The sequence below is a fragment of the Aulonocara sp. 'chitande type north' Nkhata Bay genome, linkage group LG14, assembly GCF_057382095.1.
Source record: "Aulonocara sp. 'chitande type north' Nkhata Bay isolate Kocher_YH1m ecotype deep benthic linkage group LG14, A_spYH_male_GT1.1, whole genome shotgun sequence".
Taxonomy (NCBI): Eukaryota; Metazoa; Chordata; class Actinopteri; order Cichliformes; family Cichlidae; genus Aulonocara; species Aulonocara sp. 'chitande type north' Nkhata Bay.
The window spans coordinates 34,946,507-34,967,885 of record NC_141357.1 but is presented as its reverse complement, the minus strand read 5'-3'; the positions used below and the strand labels follow the sequence as shown (position 1 = coordinate 34,967,885).

Below are 21,379 nucleotides of genomic sequence, written 5' to 3'. Positions count from 1 at the left end.
TGTGTTGATTTCACAAGTCATACAAGCAGTGACCATTGCATCAACCATAACCAGAGTTTAGTGTGGAAAAAGTGGGGATCTGCATTTATAATGTAAAAAATACGAACACTATAGGGCCTATAATAAGTCTCATTTGTGTGGATTTCAACTGCGGTGCATGGGAAAACTGCATTTTTATTCATACAACATGGATTCCTCACTTAACCACCTTCTAACAACAAATGTTTTGTTATGCAGATGCAAGTCATGCAATATTCCCTGGTACTGTTCTTAAAGCAACTGAACAAACAACCAACAAAGCATAAATTAGTCATAGGTGTTGTTGCTCCTGCAAATGAGCTCTTGACTACAGGAAAGCAAAAGCAAGCACAGCAAATTGCACTGGCCAAAAACAAAACTCTGCACAGGGACTTCCAATTAAACAAGTAGCTACACGTGGCACCGGACCAGTCTCAGCGTGGGTGAGAGTGGGTGGATTTATAGTTGTGACACAAAGCACTACTACGCACACTCGTTTATGAGTCACCCCCCTAATTAAAAACCAGGACTGTGGCACATGCCATCTCCAGAACAATCGTCCAATTAGGCACGCTGTGAACCCACAGGTTGCTATCTATCTACCGAAAATGTTCAGTCTGTACATCGTGGCCAGTAAACAAACTCACATGTTATTGTCTGTATTCTAAAAAGTTTTTGATTGTCTGTATAATAATGTTGGTTTAAGTGTTGATCAAACAGCACAAAATGCATCACTTATACTTTAGTTGTAGGTTTATTCTGTCAGGGAACAGGCACAAAAATTGATCTCATGGGAGAAAAGATGCTGTGTAACCAATTTAGGTACTTCCTGAATTGCATCTGCACACCATGGGCAGATACACGGAGCATTAAAACAGCTAACAAAGGCATAAAATACAAAAATATCCAAGTATTAGCGTAAGAGAGAGTACAAGAGAGCTCACTCTCTGGGCAGTATTTACTTTAGCCTAGCATGACACATTTATTTTGATTACACAAACATTATGTAGAGTAGGTAATGGATCATCTGTATTGATTGTGTTTATTATATAATATATTCAGAACATTTTTAACTAATAGGCAGCTCAGTCATTTTCTCTTGGCAAGACTTTCTTTAAAGATATTGGCCTTGAAGGAGAGGTCAGAGGTCACATGTGACACATTTTAAATCTTTATACAGTCCTTTCAATGTGTTGACAATGCACACCACACTTGTAAGAAACATAGTCTCTAAGTTATAAGGCTTTTTGTCAATTTTCAACCAATAAATCAGAATATCTTGGTGGACGTCAGCCGAATTTTAATGGACTGTTAACATTGATTTATTCAAAGCTATCGTGTTTACAAACATGTACACAAACGCTACCAGAAACATCGCCTCCTTGGTTGATGTAAACATAGTATAAAAGCCATCCTGCCCAACTCTCACTCACAAAGCACATAAACACTGTAAAACTTTGCATGCACACATTCCACCGATTCAATAACTAGATCATCAGCATCAATATATAAGCCTACATAAAACAATCAGGTTAATTGTCAGGGTTTGCTGTGTCTAGGACCTCAACACAGGACTCGGAGAGAGAATAATTAACTAAAAGCAGCAGCTTTCTTGCAGGGGAACATTCAAATATGAAATACAGGAAAGCTAAACTAGAAACACAAAACTTAAACTGGAAAACTGAGAAACTAGAAAACAAAACCAGGAAACAGAGAACCAGAACGTTACCAGAAGCACAGAGGAAAAACACAACATGATGAGGGCAATGAGAGGATGGGGAACAGGTGGTAACACAACTGGGACAAATCAGACCCAACGAGACAAGGGAAGCAAAACCAGGCACACTGCACACAGGACAGGGACTATCAAAATAAAACAGGAAAAACACGACAGGCATGGACCTGACACTCAACAGATTGAACACGGAGCACAGAGACATGAGTGACAAACTCCGACATGACACACGACTGACCGGGGAGCAAGAAAATAAACATGAAGACAGAACTAAACCTGCACTAAACATGAGGGCCACAGGAACAAAACCCAAGAACTAGAAATCACAAAACAAAAAAGAACTCTAGAGCTAGAAATACTGAACCATAAACAAAAATGATGAACCATGATGAAATCTAAGATTAACAATAACACAAAACACTGGGTCACCGACACAGGACCGTGACATTAGTAGAGGGTAAAAAATCTTGACCTTTCTGATTTCTAAATAGCAAGACACATCTTTTACCTCATTTTAGTATGTCAGCTGCACACTGACTCTATTAACAGTTTTCATGTGATGTTGTATCATTAAAGGAAACGCCCACCATTAGAGGAATAAAGTAAGGCTTTATTCCACTGCCTGCCAGTTAATTTTACCCCATTTGTAAAAACAACCAACACATAACTGGCCCATAATGGTGGGTAGTTGTTCAGTTGGATGCGCTAAAAGCTATTCACAGGATAATGGCACTGCATGGAAACACACTTCTAATCTGCCACACAAGCACTGCAGACAAATGTTGTCAAATGCTGGTGGAGCAGAACAAACTTCCTCCTCTGTCCATGTGTGAAAAAGCAGTAAGTGTGGGGCCAAAGGAACCAGAGAAGATGTTGTACCAAGATAGTTAACACATAATATGCAAATATAAAATGAAGTGTGAAGCAATGACCAAGCAATTCTGTGATGAGCCACAAACTCAGATAAATAAGAGTTCTGATGTAAAGCTGCATTTAAATCCTCACTTCAGATCCACGCAGGATCTGAAGTGAGGATCTGAAGTCTAAGTCTTTTCAGAAAATTGCAAAAAACTGGAGAGGAAACCACACCACAACACTGTTATGTTTCAATATAATGTGATAATTTACCACGGTGGGTGGCGATCCTACAGTCAGGCTACTTGTTAGTGTCGTTCTCCAGCGCTGTAGCCGTTAATCACAGTGATTACTTAACCACAAAGGCTCTTAAGTGCTGCTTATCAGAGCTCCTCTGGAGACCAATTACACCTTCACTGCTATCTCGTTCACATTAACCCACCTCTGAAGTTCTTTTTTTATCCTCCAGTCCTCATCCTAACATCCATCTTCCACTTTCCACTCCCTTTGACCTCACCTACTTTAATCTCAGTTTTGTTTCTCCTGTCCTTTAAAAACTCTGTCCTGTCTACTCATTTCTCAGCTCTTCGTCCCACATCACCTTTACTTGAATCACATTTCTTAATCCAATTTTCTTAATCCTCTTTGACGTTTTACATAGATGAGTGAAAGCTGTGACTTGCTAGAGTTGTTGGAAAAGTGAAGAATAGCCCATACTCTAAACCCTAAAAGCACCAAACACTGTGTTTGTGCCAATCTTAATCCATCCAGTGAACTAAATATTGTTGGCAATCATAAAAACTATGGCACACGTGCACTGACAGGTGTGCCATATATGCTTTTTTTTTTAAATTTGTAAAAGATATTCACAAGATGAGTTAGACGGTTGTTTTTCAGCTGTGTTTTAACCTCACAAACAACCTGAAAATAAGATCAGTAAACTCTACTGAGCCACATAGAGTCCACTGATAGTGTTACTGTGGTTACGTTTTTGGTGTTTTTTACTTTAGTCTCTTCAGCTTCAGCGCTGACTAAACAATGTTAGTTTGCTGCTTTAATGGAGACTGATGGAATTTGGGGCTGAGATGACAGAGTTGGATAAGTTAAGACAGAATGACAACACAAACGCCCATCACAGCGTGAAAAGGGGGTCAAAACCTGGGTGTCATGTTTCTATCATTGCTGATCTGAGCTGGAACCGCTAATAACTGTGACAGCTGCAGAGTCATTTGACCCGGACTGAATCCCTATTATACAATTTCACACTGAAGACAAAAGTCAGATGTAAGTGGGTTTTTGTTCAGTGTTCAGGGTTTTTTAAAGGTCACATCAAAATCTGACTTCTAAGGGAAACCTTGAACCTTGAAGAAGGAAGGAGAGGAGAGATTCATCTGGACTAAGGGTGAAAGGAGAGGGCGTGAAGTGGTGGAAAAAGGAACTTCAGGTAAGTAAAGCTGGCGCTCGGCTAACCACAGTCATCCATCTGCCTTGAAGGTCGGAGCTAAACCTGCACAGATTATCTTTCCGGTGAGGTGACAGGGGTCAAGAATGAGGAGGGGATGTTTACTTGCAATGTTTTAAATCATGCACCAATACAGAAATGAGGGAGAATTGCATTTAAATTTAATGGATCATTTAAAAATAAATGTAATTTCCCCCTCACTGCTTTGTAATACACTTTAGGTTAATGAGCCAGTGAAGCAGGAAACCAGGAAAGGAAAAAGAGGGAAAGATGAAATACGTGAAAGAGAGGGATAGACTGACTGTATCCATCTTCACCGAGGAAAGAGAAAACAGGGGAGGGGGGGCGGTGCAGACACAGGGGAGAAGAAGATGAGATCCTATTGATTTTAACATTACAACTGTAGAAGTAGAAAACAGGAATTCTTCAGGAGGAACAGAGGATTCATGGTTTCGATTTTCGACTAAAAAAGACCATTAAGGTCCATCGAAACATCTCCCCGCATCCTAGTGAAGCATGACATTTTCTCCGAGATCGCTGTCCCTGTGTCTCTCTCTCCCTCTCTCTGCCTGAGGTGGCTCAGCTGCTCGAGTGTCTAATGAAAGTGCAGAAGTCATTGTAGATTTTCATACACAGATATTTTTGTAAATGCATATAATTGATCTCAAAATGTTCAGTTAAAAACAAAGTATTGATACCTTTCAGGAACTGAGAGCAAGAAAATCACTTCTGCATGTGAAGATCATTCATCACGCTTAGCATAAATCAATAATTCATCATTGGTCATTCATCCTCATAGTTTTCATAGCTTCTTGTTCTTTTTAAGATACACTACAATAAGTGGAAGATTATTGATTAGTGAATAAATCCTCAAATTCTTCTTTTAAATGATAAGAATTACAAGCAGTGAATTTCAGACTGACACACACAACACTCAGAGGTGAACCTACAGCACGCTGTGCTCAGATCACCTCTGACTCTGACACTTATGTTTTATTTTCTTTTGTTATCATCTGCATGTGACAGATTCAATTGAGTTTAATTCAAGTTTATTTATATAACACAGTAGTCGCCTCAACACACTTTTTTCCTGTAAAGATCCTAAGTAGGCCGAAGAATGCATGAATTAAGGACCAATCTACTGTTTTCTCTGCTAGAAGCAGTCTGTTTGCATTAGATGTAACCTCTGTGTGATATTTGTCATTTGAACAGCAGACTTTGGTACTGTAATACTAACTAATGCACACTCTCCATTGTCCTTTTTAAAGTGAAAAAGGACAATATTATTATTCATTTATGCACAACTGAGACATTTTCTGCTAGGGGTGATAAATGAGCTACGGGCTTTACTAGTACAGGCATCCCCCTTTAAAGTTCACAAACTCATTACAGAACGCTCCCAGTCTGCTTCAGCACACAATAAACTGCACTCAGAACGGTTCTTGACAGTGCCCAAGCTGGTTCTGCAACATCACAAACAGTGCATGGTCGCTCCCAGAGTAATATGGAGCTGGGGGGATTCAGTGACACAAGCAGCCGATTTAATCGTTCAATCTGATAATTTATTAATTGTCTGCACTCATTACCCCTGGAGCTGTGGCAGGGACACTAGTGCCTGCTGTACCGCAATGTCAGTGGTGCCAGCTCAGCTGATTTCCCGCTGCTACAGGTTAATGGGATCACAAAAAATAACACCCAGAGTGGATGGGATGTTGGGAAGTTGACAATAAAAAGGAAACAGCAAAAACCGTGAATATGAATAGTAAAATCTGCCTTTATTTTATTTCTGTGCATCAAGAATTCTAGTTTTTTATATCACTATTTAATGCAGACGCTAAACTTTGTCGCGATGTCTGTGTTACAGGATGTGAAAACGGTGATCTAATGATCTATCAGGAAAAATCCTCAACGACCGAGCTCAGTTCTAGTTTTCTGTTGTAGAAGACAGTTTCACTTGCATTTAAAGCAAAGCGCAAATACAGCGGTAAAGACGCTTGTCATTAAACGATGCGATGCTGTACTCACGTTTAGGTTCCTGGAGTCTTGGAGTCAGTTCCCAAAAAAGGAGACTATCCAGATAGGGGGACGAAAACTCGTTTAGTTTCATTCAACCTCCGCGAAAAATGCTCGGACAGATGGCACAGTGGCTGTGAAAGTACCAAACAGTGTGAGCACAGCGACAACAGCCGGCAGACTGAGACACACACACAGCCAAACACACACATGCACACACAGACGGAGTGAGAGGGAGAGAGTGAGCCAGAGAGAGAGTAGCCGTCACTAAGTGAGACTCTAAGTTCCGCCTCCCTCCCTCTCTTCTTGTACTCTGTTACGTCGCTTCAATGCGCCTTTACATGAAACATTTAAATAAGTAATATTGTCGAGCAAAATATAATTTAGACAATAGTCCACAGAAAATTGAGATCTTAAAATTATAGATTCATACATTAATTGTTTGTGCGTGTGTGTGTGCGTGTGTGTGTGTGTGTGTGTGTGTGTGTGTGTGTGTGTGTGTGTGTGTGTGTGTGCGGATGTGCCTGCATGCCTGTGTTGTTGTGTGTCATTCCCGGTCCCTAAGGTTGTGGCATATGTTGATATATATAAAAAGCAGCAACTTATGACCTTTCACCTTGCTATATATAAACTTTGGAGTGTGTCTGCTTTTTTTTTTTTTTTTTTACCTCTGTCTGTCTGTCTAATGCTTTTTTCACACATGCTGCTGCCCTGACCTTTTCTGAACATCACCGAGCAGAAGGGCATGTGAGATCGCACGCCCACTTCAGCTGTGTCTGAAATTAGCCAGTTTTTTAACTTAGCGGTCCCTTAGTACAAAGTTTGCAGGATGTGTAGCCCATGGTTTTGAATAATATCACTAATAAACTCACACATACTTCCACCTGCATTTTCTATCCTCTGTCTGAAGAACGCCTTTCCCCCCCCCCCCCCCCCCCCATTTGGAAACAGTCAACAGTGTAAAATATGACGGTGTGATTTTTCTGAAATTTACCAATGTTTGGGCTTGAGTATGGCTTAACGTTCCCAGTATTAAAACTAGAAAAAGTTGCATTTCCTGCAAAAATGCAGTGTGAATGCTGTGTAGTGGAATCTGAAAACAGCAGAAGGAGAACTCCGCTGAAAACACTGTGTAGAAGCTGAACTCCGCTGAAAACGTCTTTATTTGAAAGACTACACTGAAGAGAGTCAAGAAAGAAAGACGTGAATTAGCAGAATTTCTGCTGAAAAGAGGTAAAGAAGCTGAAGTTTGCAGTGAAAACAGCTAAAGAAGCAGGAATTTGTGCTGGAAAGTATTGAAAAATGGAAAATTCTGCTGAAAAGAGGTGAAAAAGCTGAAATTTGTGTTGAAAAGAGTTTAAAAAAAAAGTTGAACTGTTTACTGCAATTTTTTTTGTCATAAGCGGGATTTGCCAAAAAATGGCATAAAAAAGCTTAATATCTCAAAAAGTATGAAAGGTATGAGCACCAAAAGAGCTGGCATTAGCATGGAGCAGAACAGATTAAAGTTTAAATGTGGAAATCGGCTGAAAACTGAGGGAGTAGTTGACCAGCAAAGGTCGGACCAACTAGAATAAGGTAGAATGAAGTTTAAAGAGAAACAGGATCTCAATAGTGTGAATGCCTTGAGGACTGCAGATCCCCATGCACTAATGAGAGGTGAATGAATTGAAAAAGGGGGCTGGGATGGGGCATAAAACAAAAACAAACAGCTTGCAGTGCAGGGGGCTCATATATAGACAGAGAATGTGTGCGGTGTTGTCCCACTCATGAAATCCAGTTAAATGATCTTCAATTCAAAGGATCTTGGAGTAAAAAAAGAAAAAGTCTCACTTGTCAGTTTGGCACACCTGTCTGCCACAGATATGATGCAATGTGAAACAATATGAGATAACATAGTGCAATACTGTAAGATGCCTCACAATGAGACACATTACCATGTAACAGAATGAAATATGATGCAATGTCATATGACAACATATCATACTATACCAGGGGTGGGCAACTCCAGGCCTCAAGGGCCGGTGTCCTGCAGGTTTTAGATGTGTCCTTGATCCAACACAGCTGATTCAAATGGCTAAATTACCTCCTCAACATGTCTTGAAGTTCTCCAGAAGCCTGGTAATGAACTAATCATTTGATTCAGGTGTGTTGACCCAGTGTGAGATCTAAAACCTGCAGGACGCCGGCCCTCGAGGCCTGGAAATGCCCACCCCTGTACTATACAGCAGCGGTCCCCAACCCCCGGGCCTCGGACCGGTACCGGTCCGTGAGTTGTTTGGTACCGGGCCGCGAGAGTTGAGGCTCAGGTGTGAAATGTATGGTTTCGTCACGGTCCTGGGTCAGTGACCCAGTGTTTTGAGTTTCTTGTGCCTCTGAGTTTTCTGTATTATGTTCTTAGTTCTCTTTGTTGTCCCAGCTTATTCTTTAGTGTAGTGTCTTAGTTTGGTTTTCTTGTATTCTGTTTAGTTCTCTGAGTATTTAGTAGCTGCCCTCTGTGTTTCTTAGTTGCTCTGTCTCCCTTGGCTAGTTTGCATCTGTGCTAATTCCTGTTTTACTTTGAAGGTCTGTGTCTCATGTGAGTGTATCCTACTTTGCTCCCTTGTCTCGTCAGTTCTGATTTCTCCCAGCTGTGCTCTCCTTCTGTGTCTCATTCCCCTCGTTACTTCCCAGTGTATTTAAACCCTTGTGTTTCTCTGAGTCAGTGTCGCGTCGTCCCTCATGCTGTGTGGATCTCCCTGTGTTTTAGTTCATTGTTTCCCAGTTTAGCCTATTTTACTTTGTATGCTCGTTTTTCTGTGATCAGCAAAAAAAGGCTGTGATTTTGAGTTCATCCCCTGAGTCTGAGTCCTGCACTTTGAGTCCTCATCTCCTGCCTGCCACACAGCGTTTCATGACAGGTTTTCAGGGTTTTTATCGGTTTTGAGCGTTATTTTGTTATCGTTTTTATCGTTAACTCGGTTTTCCTGGGTCTTTTCACGTGTGTTATGAATAAATCTTCTTTTTTACGGTACCGGTACTAGTTTTATTTTGTTGTATTTATCCGCAACACTTTAAAGGCTGGTCCGTGAAAATATTGTCAGGCATGAACCGGTCCGTGGCGCGAAAAAGGTTGGGGACCGCTGCTCTACAGTGCAATATGACCTAATGTGATACAATATGATGTGATGTCATAGACTAGGATATGATGATATGATACCACACAATACGATACAATGCAATATAATTTGATACGATACATTCAAAATGTCAAACCATAGAGAATTGTCGTGTCAGTTTAACTGAAACTCTTATGTGTTTTACTGACAGCTCCATTAAATAGTCCCGATCAGGACTCACAAATCTCAGCATATTCCTGGAAGGAGATTGATAAATCTACCGGAAAGGATGTGCACAAATATGTCTGCAGCCCCCCAAAACAAACTAACCACAACAAAGAGTGGGCATCCACTCCACTCCAAGGGGAAAAAAAGCCCTGGCATTATATTTTTTTTCTCCTGTGTCTCGTGGGACACATAAAAACACCTGGACGTGACCACAAGGTAATTAAAACAAAATGCACCAACACAAGCATAAATGCTACAACGTCAGCTGTTTACGTGGGATAAAAAGCCGGGACTTTTTCCCCTCTCAATCCCGGCTCTTTGTTGTGGTCAGTTTTGGGGGGGTTTTCGGGGCCAATCACATTTGTGTATTCTGATAGTTTCTGCAGTAATATGCTGGCATTTGTGAGTCCTTACACTGATGCTATGATTAATATTCCTATAGTGAGATGATGATTGTTACCGTCACTGATAACTTCAAAAACTGCAGCACTAGAAACACACAGGACAAATTGACAACACTGAACAGACCAATCACATTAGATGCAGACTGCATTAATATGACGTGTAATTAAATTTGTAGTGAGATGCACGTCAGGTTACGGCGTGGGGTTTCAGAGGAGCTACATGGTAGATTTCCTGCCGATCCATAAACTCCCAATTAGTGCTCTACAAAGATTCACTGCAGGAGTCTGTATCAGACAGCTGTTTGGAGTTCTGCTTAAAGAAAAGCAGATTTTTTTTTATTGGCTCATTATAACAGAGAATCTTTTGTCTTCATGCCTCTTGAGTTACTTTCGGCAATCTCCAAGTGGGCTGTCATATGTCATTTACTCAAGAGTGGCTTTCATCTAGCCAAACCACCATGCAGGTCTGACGGAGTGCTGCTGTGATTGTTCTTGCATCTGTTTAAGGTTTGTGCTGAACAAGACTGAAGCACTGCTCTTGTTCTTGTTTACAAGTTTTTTACAAAGAGACGATTTTATGAAGAGCGCTGGTGATCCTCAGTTTATTTTATGTTACAGTCACAGAAGCTTTTATTTGTGTGTGTGTGTGTGGAGGTAGGAAATTTTTACTGCAGGCTGTGTCATTTTCTGCAATAACAGGACTGTTCTCTGGACATGACGGTCTCTTATAACAGGCACTTTCGTGTCCCTTCTACAGTCTGGAGATGGGGGACGATGGTGTTGTTTCTGTGGGAAATCACAAACTGATGTCTGTGCGTTGCTACGTGGGCTTCCATGTATTTTGTGTTTGATGATTAACATGTGTGAAAGCTGTGGGAGGATGTCTCTGTGCACCCTCACTCCTTCTGCAGTGCCTGTCAAATGCTTATCAAGCGTGTCAACATCAAATCTACTTTTTGGGTGAAACACCACGAACACGGTGGAGGACATTCTTGTTATTCTAACCCTGTAAAGGTGTAAACAGGAATAATCTGGTGCTTCAGTACTAAAATGATTTCCTGTGGGGAACTCTTTAGAGTATTTTGAATCTTTATGAGAAATGATATACCGCATGGTGAGAAAATTAATGACATCTAACTGCTGTCAAAAAGTAAATCATTTGTGATTGAACTGTTTTCTGGAAACATGGCCTCATTTCTGGTTCAATTGACTTATCGGGCAGGAGTAAATAAAAGATAAAACATGCCACCCTTTGATTGGTGCAGCTGATTTAACTTTGCACAAATAAGCAATTAAAATTTTAAATAGACTCTAAAGCTCTTTGTTTGGGTTTCATATAAAAGATTACAGGTGCTAATAAGCATCATGCATCGGAATTATATTCATTAGGGAAAGGTGACTTAAAACACTAAAAGCACAACTTTGACTTTCGGTGTAAGACATACAATCTAATTTCTTGTGAAGATGTAAAACGTCTCCCACCAGTCAACTCTGTTTATTTACATGGTTGATCGCACTGTTTTTCCCGTTATCTGTTGCTATAAACATTGCAAGATGCTCCCAGACCTTTATAACATCTTTGTTTATCTACTTAAGTATAATGAAGCAGTGTACACGCTCGCTCCAAAGTCAGAAGACAACAAAAGGCAATCACAGATTTTTAAAATATTGAATGCATCAAAAAGGCAAAAATTATATTTGGTTACAGGGAAAATTGGTGAAATGAAAAAAACATTCTGTAAAGTTCAAGCACCAAAAAAAAGAGCTTATAGTTAAGCTGAGGGAAGATATTATTATTCACTGTTTGCCTTCAAACATCAACATCATCACAGTGTATCTGCTAGCTAAAGGTCCAGCTGCTGTAGTTCCCAAGCAGACAAAAGAATGAGAGCTTCTTCTCTCAGAGAGGGAGAAAGATGTAAGAAAGACCGGACACGAGCAGTTATATTTAAAGGTAGGGACTGCTTAGAGGAAATTTAAAGCTTACATGTAATATCCCAGTTCTTTAAATCAAAGATTGGTGAAACATCCTGCAAAACAAACTAAGGTATATGAACTTTGTGTTATTCAAAGGTTGCATCAGAATACAGTTTAGTGCTGTACTGTGGCAAATTTAGAGAAATGCACTGCATTTGACTGGTAAATGGTAAATGGACTTGTTCTTATACATTGCTTTTCTACTCTGAGTACTCAAAGTACTTCATACAACTTGCCTCATTCACCCATTCACACTCTGATGGATTCATCGGAGAACAACCTGGAGGATTAGTATCTTGCCCAGCCTTCTGATTGGTAGATGGCCAGCTCTAACTCCTGAACCACAGCCATTCTGTTGAGCAGCTGTGGTGTTCATGGTCAGTGTTAGGGTAAATCCAGCAGCGATTAATTTGAATTTAAGGTGATGATGCTTAGCTTCATTCACTGAATTCAGCCTTTATACCAACTGTATACTGTCTTGTATAAAAACAGTATAAACAGCATACTAAATAAGTCAGCTTTTGCACAAGCATTGTAATAGTCATAGTTTATTATATAAATAATAAACATTTCTAATAAACATTTACATAAACTGTTGACGGCAATATTATCTACCCAGGTGTAGAGGGTTATTTTCAACAACCTTCGTTCCAGTCTTCTTCCAGTTTGTAATGTTAAAAGTGTTATTAATCACATTAGCAGGGGCTGAAAATTGTAACAATTTTAGAAGTAACAATTTTAAATAATGTATTTTCCGCACTATAAGGCGCACCTAAAATCCTTTAATTTTCTCAAAAATCGACAGTGCGCCTTATAATCCGGTGCACTTTATGTATGAATTCTGGTTGTGCTTACTGACCTCGAACCGATTTTATGTGGTACACAGCACTCAAAAATAGATCAAAAAATGTTTTAGTACGACTTTGGTAAGCTATGAAGCCGCACCGCTTCATGGGTTGTCAGAGCATTACAGCTACGGTAGTCAAGAGCCTCGCGGGTCCAAAACTCCGTCCGCTTCAGGTCCCAAAGTCAAACAAGCACTGTGGCATCACTGAGAGTTAAAAACTGTCTAAATTCTTTCATCTTTAATAAAATGATCAGCATTGCTGCTTTATCAGGTGTAACAATTGTGTTTAACATCCAGGCATCCATGAAAACAGAATTTATTAAATTTAACGGAGTTAGAAGTTAGCAGGAAGTTAGCTCGCTAGTTTCCACCTAAACATGATATAGCATGTTCTGACTGAGAGATTTCTGAAAAAAATAAAACGTACATCTCTGCTATCACTTCTAACATGAATGAAGACAGAAAACTAAACAGCAGTGACTTTTGTAGGGTTACTGAAGTTGTGCTAGCTGGTATATAACGTTATCCTACGTGATCGCTAGCAACACAGCTATGTTAGCATAACATAAACACAGTGAAGCTGGAGGATTAATGCTAACCTTTTTCCACTCGATAAAAGTTAACATGAGGGTTCCCAATGGTTAGGGACAAATGCAATCACATGGCAGGATGCTGTAAAGAGACCAAACCTCAGTCAGGAGAACAACTGAGATAATCCATCCACGATACGAGGTTACTCATTAATATACTGCAACAACATGGGGATAGAGCAGCTGCTAGAGAATTCAACATTAATGAATCAATGGTACGGAAGTAGAAGAGGCAAGAAGAATGAGTTGAGTAAAGTTTGACTTATCTGACTGTTTTGCTTGATTTAATGCGCCTTATAATCCAGGGTACCCTATGTATAAAAACAGACCCGTTCATCAAAGTGCGTCTTATAATCTGGTGCCCCTTATGGTCCGAAAAATATGGCAGCTGACTGTGGATAAAAATGACTAAAAACTGAAGATTTCATGCAACAGTGTACTACTTCCTTCACAATCTAGCAGAATATGGCTCTTATGGATTGCATTTATATAATGAAGCTGGCAGCGGAGGAACTGTGAGATGTCTATTCCTCAAACTGAGAGTCTGATGGACTTTCCTTCTTGGTCAGAGGTACACTGCAGCTTTCCACCTCTGTGCTGTTCTGTGAATTTAGGCAGTTTTAAAACTATTCTGGCAATTCCCCTGATATAACAGCGTTTTGTTTTTGAAAAGAGGTTTTTTTGTTTCCTTTTTTTTGGCAACTTTAATCAAACTGATGCTCCAGATACTCAACTAGTCAAATGTATTATCTCAAATGTAATCCAACGATTTTCTTTAAAAAGCATGGCTCTTTTCTAGTGACCTCTGACTTTCGAGCAGTGGGGTGGATGTCACAGCTGGAAAAATACAGGTATGAGCAGCTAAATGAGAAATCTTGCTGTGCTTGAATGATGTGCATCTTTAGTGAAGTGACCAGCATTTCACTTAGTTGAGTCATCACTGGTGATGTTACGTGGCCACTGTTTTCTCAGTCTGACCCCAATAAGCAGCTGTTTCATCCACTGTAAAAATGTTAAATAATCACTATTGTTGAATCGTGTTTTCACATAAACTGCATCTTGAAACTGAGAAGGCCAAAAAATCTTTTGGACAATGTTCGCAGCTTTTATTTCGTTTTATTTATAACGTCACAAGATTAGTGACGTTGCAGATTAATAAGAGGACTGAATCTTTTCTCCACAACTATCTTCCATTGTATGAGTAATGTAAACTGTGCCGGTTGAACATTCCCTTCCCAACTTTGTGTGCTTTTGTCGTGGCATTATGTTATCTAAAGTGCTCACATCAGCATGTACTTTAGTTTCTCCACATGTGTCACACCCTTGAGCAGTACCAGCTCTGTTGAGACAGGTGGAGTCTCCCAAACACTGGAGTGGATCCAGATCACCATGAAACACAGACAAAATAAACACCCTGCAGAGATTAAAGCTTCCTCTTCATCTGGGGCCAGTCCACAGCATTTTTCAGGAAAACCTGGTGTATTTTCAGTGAGGTGGGTGAGCCTGGAACAAAACTCTTCTGTAATACAGCATATTCATCTGCAGCCCTGGAATAGCCATATATTTGAGTGGGAAATTTGAGTCTACCACTTTGGCCCATGTTACATATAGAGGAAATGGAGTCAGTTGACTGATCATGGCAAACTTTGACCTGACTGAAAATATCTTAATGAGATGGAGTGGCATGAAATGTGACAGACATTTTTGAGGCTTCTATAGTCTGGAACCTTAACCAAAAGAAAGTGTGAGTGCCACATTCTGGTTTGACTGTGTCGTCGTGCTATCTACAGCACTTTTTGAACCCTAAACATCTGACCACTTATTATTCTAAATTCCTGCAGTGAAGATGCCAGCTTAAAATGCATTACCGCTAACAGCAAAACAAAGATGATGTGTGGTTTTACCTGAAATGTCTTAAAAAAAATTTGTCTGTTAGCTACACAATGAATCACAATGAGGCCCTATCCACATCATTGTCATCATGGTGACAATTGAGGGCATGAATGCATTTATGGAAGAACAGGACTTGAGAGACAGTATGTGAGCATATTAACATGCAATGTTTGTATTAATTATAATGCAAAACTCAGTACCAAAGCTGCACAGTAAGTCTGGATCTCTTTGAAGCTTTAAGGCTTCGTGCAAAATAAATGTAAATGCATTGCTGGAAAATGCTAACTATGTTTTTTTGTGTGTGTTTAGTCTTGTTTAGGTTCACACAGCTCAAGCTCAAGCAGACCTGACCTCCAAACTCCTGCTTTGACTAACATATTACATCCTATTGAAAAGTATTTGATGTTTTGGAGCTATTTTCATGTCAAAGCCGCCTGTGCTCTGTGCTCTGTTTGCCTTTCACAACAACAAAGTACTGAAAAAAATCTACTAATTCTACATGACAACAAAATGGTATCGATCGAGGATTACGTGCAATCTGTTCCTGCAGCCATAAAGCTGTACAGATGCTTACAGTACATAGTAGTTAGAATAGAAGACAAGTGCTGCGTGACTCTTTTATGCAGCCACTTGAATCCTACAGTACATAAAATGACTCCTGGCGGTTTTTTCCGCTCTGTGGGTTGACCAGCAGACAGACTGCTGTTATTAAGCAACACCCCATACATCAACACACTGCTCAACAGGCTGTCGGCAGCAGCTCAGACACCCCGGTGGTAAAGAATGGAGAGCTCGATATGCTCTGCATTATCAGCCTTCTCCATGAGCTCTTCCTCTTCCCAGCTCCATTATGTCTTCTCCTCTTCGCTCCTTAGATTTACCCCTCTGCCTCTTTCAAACACAACTACCTGCTCTCCGTCCTTGTGAAGAACAGTTTCTTGAGGTAAAGATGGGTAGCGTTGCTCCTCCTAAACAATGCAGTAAACAAATTGAAAGAGCATGTCAGTATTTGAACACACACCAACATTTCATGCACTAATTTTATGACATATTATGTCACTTTTATCATGTTTTGATTATCTGACACCCTCCTGCTCAGTCTGTGTCCGTTATTGTTTTGTGTCTGGAATATTAATTGATGTTTTGATAAGGCCAAACACAGCATCTTGGCAGACCCTCCAGTGACTAAACCGGAACAGATCCACGGATGGTAAACAGTCGAGCGGTGCAAGAGTTCAGCGTGTAAGCGGCTAAAAAGCTTCCAGTAAGTGATATGTGATTTAGTACTTACAGTTTCATGCAAAAAAATCAAAATATTTTTAGAATTCCTTGGAATGTTTTTAGTCAACTTCCACCCACATTGTCTTGACTCCCCCCGATAATCACATGAAGTAAATGCAGATTTTACTCTGTAATGACTATAGGAAATGAATACTATAAGAATGCGTCTCTCCAAGCGTTTAATTCTGGCATAAATTGTGAAATCTCCCAGTAAAAACATGTGCAACTAAAACAGGAAGAGGACACGAAAGAAGAAATAACATGGAGGTGATGATCTATTTAGGGTTTGTGTAAGTGATCGGGAACTGTGAGTCAGTGTAGTTTTAATGAAATGGTCCGCATGTGTGTCTGTATGTGTGCAAGTGTTGTAGCCTCAGGGTTGTATCATTTGCGGACGAGACCCCAGACTGTCAGAATCTTCCATCCTGTGTCATTTTGTAGGGTCTCTGAGAACGGCTCCGTCTATTCTCTGTTCTCACGACTTGTTTCCCATCAGAAAAGTGTCACATTTTTCATGTTTTTGTGTGACTTATTTCTTCTAAGTAACTCCTTCACAGTTGTCCCTCAGACCCAACAGTGTGGGTGCAAAGTGGTGCAAAACTTACATTTTGTTTGGATGAATTAGTTTTGTGATGTCAGATGATTAAGTGATTGTTGGTTTCTGCAGTTTTGTCTCGAGGTCAGTCTGCTCCGCTTTTTTGTCCTAATTTAAGTATATTGTTGCTCTGTTGGTCCCAGCAGACAGACACCAGTGGTATAGTTGGATTAAACCCCACTCTCCAGTCAACCTCTCCGTTGTTCTGCTGTCACAGTGAAGAAAAGGCCAACCAGACCAGACTGAAAATCAATAAATTGCAGCCCATGTCTTCCCTGATTTGCATTAAATCTGCTAATATAGTTGTGCTAGTCTCTCAGTGTTTGTCACGAGACACAGATGGCTCTGTCTCCTACGGCTAAACTGCAGCCATGCAATACGATCATTTTCCTAATTTCCTTAAATATTTTATCCAACTGCGGTCACAGAGGGTGTGTGCCTATCTGTTTGGGTGAGTTACACCCTCAACATGTTGTCATTCTGTGACTGGGCAACAGAGATAACCATTCACACTCACATCTTCTGCCACTTTAAGAAAACAGGAAGCAGCTGCCAACCAACTCCAGTTTTCAGCCCTTACCTCAAAGGACACCAGAGGACACAAACCAAAGGTGACCTTAAGGAAGACATTGAGACCTAACCTTATTTTGTGCTCATGAACTGAATCGGCCTTTTAAGGAAATTAATGACTCAAGTTTCACTGAAGCACAGAAGGCCCCTGGAGTTTATTTGTGTGCAGTCTGTCATTTTCTATTTTTGATGTCAACAATTTCACTGCACATTTTCCAGTACAGGGCACCTACACAGGATCAATTCTGTTTCGCAAACCAAAATTTGGACCATTCAATATGCTCACCCCAGGTTTGAAACCCAAATGGTAAACAGGCTGGTTCTTATGCAGTGCTTTTCTATTCTACAAGAGCGTTATTCAGGCATTCACACTTGCTGATAACTCCATCTAAAGAAACTCAAGGCTCAGACTATTTTGGCCAGCCAGAGAACGAACCACCAACCTTGCAGTTAGTAGATGACCTGCTCTACCTCCTGTGTCACAGACGAGGTGTCAGTGGGAAACACAATCAGCACGAGTGTCTTGAAGCATGCGCATTGATTAAGAACGTACATACAGGGAGTGCAGAATTATTAGGCAAGTTGTATTTTTGAGGAATAATTTTATTATTGAACAACAACCATGTTCTCAATGAACCCAAAAAACTCATTAATATCAAAGCTGAATGTTTTTGGAAGTAGTTTTTAGTTTGTTTTTAGTTTTAGCTATTTTAGGGGGATATCTGTGTGTGCAGGTGACTATTACTGTGCATAATTATTAGGCAACTTAACAAAAAACAAATATATACCCATTTCAATTATTTATTTTTACCAGTGACACCAATATAACATCTCCACATTCACAAATATACATTTCTGACATTCAAAAACAAAACAAAAACAAATCAGCGACCAATATAGCCACCTTTCTTTGCAAGGACACTCAAAAGCCTGCCATCCATGGATTCTGTCAGTGTTTTGATCTGTTCACCATCAACATTGCGTGCAGCAGCAACCACAGCCTCCCAGACACTGTTCAGAGAGGTGTACTGTTTTCCCTCCTTGTAAATCTCACATTTGATGATGGACCACAGGTTCTCAATGGGGTTCAGATCAGGTGAACAAGGTGGCCATGTCATTAGTTTTTCTTCTTTTATACCCTTTCTTGCCAGCCACGCTGTGGAGTACTTGGACACGTGTGATGGAGCATTGTCCTGCATGAAAATCATGTTTTTCTTGAAGGATGCAGACTTCTTCCTGTACCACTGCTTGAAGAAGGTGTCTTCCAGAAACTGGCAGTAGGACTGGGAGTTGAGCTTGACTCCATCCTCAACCCGAAAAGGCCCCACAAGCTCATCTTTGATGATACCAGCCCAAACCAGTACTCCACCTCCACCTTGCTGGCGTCTGAGTCGGACTGGAGCTCTCTGCCCTTTACCAATCCAGCCACGGGCCCATCCATCTGGCCCATCAAGACTCACTCTCATTTCATCAGTCCATAAAACCTTAGAAAAACCAGTCTTGAGATATTTCTTGGCCCAGTCTTGACGTTTCAGCTTGTGTGTCTTGTTCAGTGGTGGTCGTCTTTCAGCCTTTCTTACCTTGGCCATGTCTCTGAGTATTGCACACCTTGTGCTTTTGGGCACTCCAGTGATGTTGCAGCTCTGAAATATGGCCAAACTGGTGGCAAGTGGCATCTTGGCAGCTGCACGCTTGACTTTTCTCAGTTCATGGGCAGTTATTTTGCGCCTTGGTTTTTCCACACGCTTCTTGCGACCCTGTTGACTATTTTGAATGAAACGTTTGATTGTTCGATGATCACGCTTCAGAAGCTTTGCAATTTTGAGACTGCTGCATCCCTCTGCAAGATATCTCACTATTTTTGACTTTTCTGAGCCTGTCAAGTCCTTCTTTTGACCCATTTTGCCAAAGGAAAGGACGTTGCCTAATAATTATGCACACCTGATATAGGGTGTTGATGTCATTAGACCACACCCCTTCTCATTACAGAGATGCACATGACCTAATATGCTTAATTGGTAGTAGGCTTTCGAGCCTATACAGCTTGGAGTAAGACAACATGCATGAAGAGGATGATGTGGACAAAATACTCATTTGCCTAATAATTCTGCACTCCCTGTATAACCCTCATCTCTGTTTGTCTCTTTCATCCACAAGAGCTGAACATCTTCAGACCCTTACATCAGAGTGTGTCTAAGATGAAACTGATGTTGGTCACAGCCAGTCTCTGTATAGCACATCTGGGTCCAGCTTTCTCGCTCTCTAAACCTCTGGAGGACATGTGGTATGTATAAAATGACATTGGCTGTGTATCCCACACAAATGACTTTGGGATGAAATCCACATCCAGAGCACTTTGCAGCTTTGAGTCTGTCAGATGCTGCTGCTGCACATAAAACACATGAACCCTCCACAGGTGGGCCAAGTGATAAGATTGATGTATTACTAAAAATAATTATTTTAATCAGTAAGACACATTTGAAAGACAGTGCAGTTCATCTGTGAATTATTTACACTCACATACATCAGCCAGTTCATAGTAAGGTGCCGTGAAAGCATAATGAATCAGTTAATGGGCAAACATTATGTCTTTACAGACAGATTTTCATGGTCCGATCGGTCAACACAGAATTAGCATTAGCACTGCGCTGTGGGAAGGATTTAAAGTAAACAGGTATGCATATTCATGTAGCTCCAGTTTCTTCCTGTAGTATGCACGACCCTGTCCTTGAGTACAGACCCAAAGTAAACTACAAGAAGCTTACTAAAACACTTGGAATATTTTATCTTCCATCTTCGAATGTGTCTAATAAGCCCAAGCATTCCTGTCTCTTCCATGCCCCCTCCTCCTACACATCGATGTTTATTATGTTAACATTTAGGGTCTTGTATGTCTCGGTCTCATCCTTTCCATGTACAGGAAATGTGCGTCCCCCGTCGAGGGAGCTCAGCAAGAATAAAACACTTGCTGGTATCTTAATAAAACTGAATTAGCGATGAATCATCCCCAACCATGAATCATACATCAATAATACCTCCACCACCTACTGCTACAGCCCCTCCAGAAAATTGAATGTTTTCAGAGAATCTAATGCCATTTTTAGAAGAACCCACCAGAACAGTAAATACTCACAGATTGATCATGAGAAAGCAGGCCTCGGTGATCCAGAGATAAAAAGATGATCTGTTATCAGTGACTGTAAGGATGCTAACCTGTTACGCTTTACTTTGTTTACAGAATTCAGTTTAGTTTTATTTATACAGCGCCAAATCACAACTACAGTTTCCTCAAGGCGCTTTACATTGTACCCTATCAATAATACAGAAGATCATGTGAAAGTGTTTTTCTATAGAAGGATATAAGAGAAAGAATAAGTCTAAAAAAGAAAAATAACAACATGAATAACTCTTTATCAGTATTTTCTATTCAATCATTTTACGATTTTGCTGAGTTAAGACAGGCTTTCTAAGTATTTGGTTTCAAACTGAACTATTTTCAGCTCACGGGTCTTTACACGAGTCATGCTACAAAAAGCTAATTCTGTCATTAGTTTGCGTCTGCTTCTGACTTTCATTGATTTTTTCTGCAGCTTCTAAAGTTCACTTTGTAATCACTTTGTCCACACCAGTATTTCTCTACAGTAGCATTAAAGCTGGGGCAGGCAAAATGCTGTTTAGTGTAATTGGAAAAAAGAAATCTATAATACTCATTCAAGACTGCAATTCAAGTGGTTTTAACTAAAGTGTTGCTGGTGATAGGGATCTTTGACAATCAAAGGTCCTCAGACCAGATCGGAAGAGTAGTTTGTGTTG

General features: G+C 40.3%; 1 protein-coding gene across 1 annotated transcript in view; it reads right to left on the bottom strand.

Annotated features, from left to right (window-relative positions):
- gpr4 (G protein-coupled receptor 4) overlaps window positions 1-6,285 on the bottom strand; it is a 50,364-nt gene extending 44,079 nt beyond the window's left edge. The window contains exon 1 of the mRNA XM_086262305.1: window positions 6,096-6,285. The gene's annotated coding sequence lies outside the window, so the exon portion shown is untranslated. The remainder of the gene's footprint in view (window positions 1-6,095) is intronic.
- Window positions 6,286-21,379: the final 15,094 nt, after the last annotated feature.